We start from the raw sequence: 6,044 nt of genomic DNA, 5'->3' as shown, positions 1-6,044 counted from the left end.
TTGACATATGACATTATTCGACATACTATACTATGACTTTTTTCGACATACTATCCTTTGACTTTTTTATGGCTTTTTTCAGCGTACTATACTGACTTTTTTTTCTTCAAACTATTCTATGATTTTTCATGATTTTTTTCAACATGCTATACTATGACTTTTTTCGACATACTATACTATGACTTTTTAATGATTTTTTCAGCATGCTATACTATGACTATTTTCAACATGCAATACTATGACTTTTCAACATACTATACTATGACTTTTTTCAACATGCTATACTATGACTTTTTTCAACATATTATACTATGACTTTTTGATGACTTTTTTCAACATACTATAGCATGACTGTTTATGACTTTTTTCAACATGCTATACTATGACTTTTTTCAACATACTATACTATGACTTTTTGATGACTTTTTTCGACATACTATACTATGACTTTTTTATGATTTTTTCAACATGCTATACTATGACTATTTTCAACATGCAATACTATGACTTTTTCAACATACTATACTATGACTTTTTTCAACATGCTATACTATGACTTTTTTATGACTTTTTTCGACATGCTATACTATGACTTTTTTCAACATACTATACTATGACTTTTTTATGACTTTTTTCGACATACTATACTATGACTTTTTTATGACTTTTTTCGACATACTATACTATGACTTTTTGATGACTTTTTTCAACCTACTATACTATGACTTTTTCGACATACTATACTATGACTTTTTTATGATTTTTTTCAACATGCTATACTATGACTTTTTTCGACATTCTATACTATGACTTTTTTATGACTTTTTCCAACATACTATACTATGACTTTTTTATGACTTTTTTTCAACATACTATACTATGACTTTTTAATGATTTTTTTCAGCATGCTATACTATGACTATTTTCAACATGCAATACTATGACTTTTCAACATACTATACTATGACTTTTTTCAACATGCTATACTATGACTATTTTCAACATGCAATACTATGACTTTTCAACATATACTATACTATGACTTTTTTCAACATGCTATACTATGACTTTTTTCCAACATGCTATACTATGACTTTTTAATTACTTTTTTCAACATGCTATACTATGACTTTTTTATGATTTTTTTCGACATACTATACTATGACTTTTTTATGATTTTTTTCAGCATGCTATACTATGACTTTTTTCAACATGCTATACTATGACTATTTTCAACATGCAATACTATGACTTTTCAACATACTATACTATGACTTTTTTTCAACATGCTATACTATGACTTTTTTCAACATGCTATACTATGACTTTTTAATTACTTTTTCAACATACTATACTATGACTTTTTGATGACTTTTTTCAACATACTATAGCATGACAGTTTATGACTTTTTTCAACATGCTATACTATGACTTTTTTCAACATACTATACTATGACTTTTTGATGACTTTTTTCACATACTATACTATGACTTTTTTATGATTTTTTCAACATGCTATACTATGACTTTTTTCAACATACTATACTATGACTTTTTTCAACATGCTATACTATGACTTTTTTATGACTTTTTTCAACATGCTATATACATTACTTTTTTCAACATACTAAACTATGACCTTTTCATGACTTTTTTCAACATGCTATACTATGACTTTTTTATGACTTTTTTCAACATACTATACTATGACTTTTTTAAGATTTTTTTCAACATGCTATACTATGACTATTTTCAACATGCAATACTATGACATTTTTCAACATACTATACTATGACTTTTTCAACATGCTATACTATGACTTTTTTATGATTTTTTTCAAAATGCTATACAATTACTTTTTTCAACATACTAAACTATGACCTTTTTATGACTTTTTTCAACATACTATACTATGACTTTTTGATGACTTTTTTCAACATACCATACCATGACTGTTTAATGACTTTTTTCAACACACTATACTATGACTTTTTTATGACTTTTTTCAACATGCTATACTATGACTTTTTTCGACATACTATCCTTTGACTTTTTCATGGCTTTTTTCAGCATGCTATACTTTTTGATGACTTTTTTCAACATGCAATACTATGACATTTTTCAACATACTATACTATGACTTTTTTCAACATGCTATACTATGACTTTTTGATGACTTTTTTCAACATACTATACCATGACTGTTTAATGACTTTTTCAACATGCTATACTATGACTTTTTTCAACATACTATACTATGACTTTTTGATGACTTTTTTATGACATTTTTCAACATGCTATACAATGACTATTTTCAACATGCAATACTATGACATTTTTCAACATGCTATACTATGACTTTTTTATGACTTTTTTCAACATGCTATACCATGACTTTTTTCAACATACTAAACTATGACCTTTTTATGACTTTTTTCAACATGCTATACTATGACTTTTTTCAACATACTATACTATGACTTTTTTATGACTTTTTTCGACATACTATACTATGACTTTTTTATGATTTTTTCAACATACCATACCATGACTGTTTAATGACTTTTTTCAACAGACTATAGCATGACTTTTTTATGACTTTTATCAACATACTATATTATGACTTTGTTATGACTTTTTTCAACATACTATAGTATGACTTTTTTCAACATACTATACTATGACTTTTTAATTAATTTTTTCAACATGCTATACTATGACTTTTTCATGATTTTTTTCGACATACTATAATATGACTTTTTGATGACCTTTTTCAACATACTATACCATGACTGTTTAATGACTTTTTTCAACACACTATACTATGACTTTTTTCGACATACTATACTATGACTTTTTGATGACTTTTTTCAACGTACTATACCATGACTGTTTAATGACTTTTTTTTCGACATACTATACGATGACTTTTTTCTGACTTTTTTCAACATGCTATACTATGACTTTTTTCTGACTTTTTTCAACATAATATAGTATGACTTTTTTCAACATACTATACTATGACTTTTTGATGACTTTTTTATGATTTTTTTTTCAACATGCTATACTATGACTATTTTCAACATGCAATACTATGACTTTTTTATGACTTTTTTCAACATGCTACACAATTACTTTTTTCAACATACTAAACTATGACCTTTTTATGACTTTTTCAACATGCTATACTATGACTTTTTTCAACATACTATACTATGACTTTTTTTATGATTTTTTTCAACATGCTATACTATGACTTTTTTCAACATGCAATACTATGACATTTTTCAACATACTATACTATGACTTTTTTCAACATGCTATACTATGACTTTTTTATGACTTTTTTCAACATGCTACACAATTACTTTTTTCAACATACTATACTATGACTTTTTTATGACTTTTTTCGACATACTATACTATGACTTTTTTATGACTTTTTTCGACATACTATACTATGACTTTTTTATGACTTTTTTCGACATACTATACTATGTCTTTTTTCAACATACTAAGCTATGACTTTTTGATGACTGTTTAATGACTTTTTTCGACATACTATACTATGAATTTTTTCTGACTTTTTTATGATTTTTTTCAACATGCTATACTATGACTATTTTCAACATGCAATACTATGACTTTTTTATGACTTTTTTCAACATGCGATACAATTACTTTTTTCAACATACTAAACTATGACCTTTTTATGACTTTTTTCAACATGCTATACTATGACTTTTTAATGATTTTTTTCAACATGCTATACTATGACTTTTTTCAACATGCAATACTATGACATTTTTCAACATACTATACTATGACTTTTTTCAACATGCTATACTATGACTTTTTTATGACTTTTTTCAACATGCGATACAATTACTTTTTTCAACATACTATACTATGACTTTTTTATGACTTTTTTTCGACATACTATACTATGACTTTTTTATGACTTTTTTCGACATACTATACTATGACTTTTTTATGACTTTTTTCGCCATACTATACTATGACTTTTTTCGACATACTATACTATGACTTTTTGATGACTGTTTAATGACTTTTTTTTTTTTTTCGACATACTATACTATGAATTTTTTCTGACTTTTTTTTTACATACTATACTATGTCTTTTTTAGGATTTTTCAACATACCATACTATGACTTTTTAAAAAAATTTTTTACATACTATTGTATGACTTTCATGAATGTTTTTGACATATGACATTATTCGACATACTATACTATGACTTTTTTATGGCTTTTTTCAGCGTACTATACTGACTTTTTTTCTTCAAACTATTCTATGATTTTTCATGACTTTCTTCGACATACTATATTATGACTTTTTTCAACATGCTATAATATGACTTTTTTCAACATACTATACTATGACTTTTTATGACTTTTTTCAACATGCTATACTATGACTTTTTTCAACATACTATACTATGACTTTTTTATGACTTTTTTCGACATACTATACTATGACTTTTTGATGACTGTTTAATGACTTTTTTCAACATGCTATACTATGACTTTTTTCAACATACTATACTATGACTTTTTAATTACTTTTTTCAACATGCTATAATATGACTTTTTTATGATTTTTTTCACATACTATAATATGACTTTTTGATGACTTTTTTCAACATACTATACTATGACTGTTTAATGACTTTTTTTCGACATACTATACTATGAATTTTTTCTGACTTTTTTTTACATACTATACTATGTCTTTTTTTAGGATTTTTCAACATACAAAATTTACATACTATTGTATGACTTTCATGAATGTTTTTGACATGACATTATTCGACATACTATACTATGACTTTTTTCGACATACTATCCTTTGACTTTTTTCAGCGTACTATACTGACTTTTTTCTTCAAACTATTCTATGATTTTTCATGACTTTTTTCAACTTACTATTCGATTACTTTTTTATGACTTTTTTTTTTTTTTACATACTATACTATCACTCTTTCATGAATGTTTTTGACATGACATTTTTCGACATACTATGACTTTTTAAAAAAAAATTCACATACTATTGTATGACTTTCATGAATGTTTTTGACATACATTTTTTAACAAACTATACTATGACTTTTCTATCACTTTTTACAACATACTATACTATGAGTTTTTTACAACAGTTTTCATCATGCATTTCTATAACTTTTTTGGCCTTTTAATGCTATGATTATTTTCAACATACTATAATAGGACTTTTTTATGATTTTTTCGACATACTAAACAATGATTTTTTTTTTTACATACTATTTATTGACATACTATCTTAAGGTATTCTTTAAGACCTTTTGTTTGTAAATACAAGGACTTTTTTTAGTCAAACTATACTGCGACCTTGTCTGACTTTACCAATACTATGACTTTTTCCAAAGTACAATACTATCATTGTTCTTAGATATACTAGACTATGACCCTTTTTACTTTTTCAACATAATATACTCTAAAAAGAGCAAACTTTTGAACATCAACAGGTCTTTAGGTGCGTAGAGGAATACCTAGGGTAGACAATATAGGGGGAAAAAAACGGAAACGTATCTGTTGAAGGTCTGTGTGCTGTTGTCATTAAGAAGACAGTGTGCAGATTATTTTTTTGTGTCATATTATACTATGACCTTTTTTTTTTTTCCACTTACCATTTCTTTTTTTCAACATTCAATACTTTGACTTGACTTTTTTTCCAATGCATTATATTATTATAACAGCATATAACAAATCCACCCACACATGCACACAGACAAGGACAGACAATCAGACTCATTCATGTTACAGTTGGCTCAACACTCCACCACTGTCAAGTACTTTATTCACAATAAGGTAATTTTCTTCTTTAAAAAATCATTTTTAATATACAACACAATTTTTGACAAGACAACTCCGTTTACAGCTAAATTTGAGCTCTTGAGTTCCAGCTTCTCTCATAACCAAAGCAAGCACGTAGATGATGGGGGAGAGAAAGATGGAGTGAAAGGGACAGATGAACATGGGTCGA

This window comes from Anoplopoma fimbria, chromosome 4 (genome assembly GCF_027596085.1).
Source record: "Anoplopoma fimbria isolate UVic2021 breed Golden Eagle Sablefish chromosome 4, Afim_UVic_2022, whole genome shotgun sequence".
NCBI lineage: Eukaryota > Metazoa > Chordata > Actinopteri > Perciformes > Anoplopomatidae > Anoplopoma > Anoplopoma fimbria.
This window is presented reverse-complemented; position numbering follows the sequence as displayed.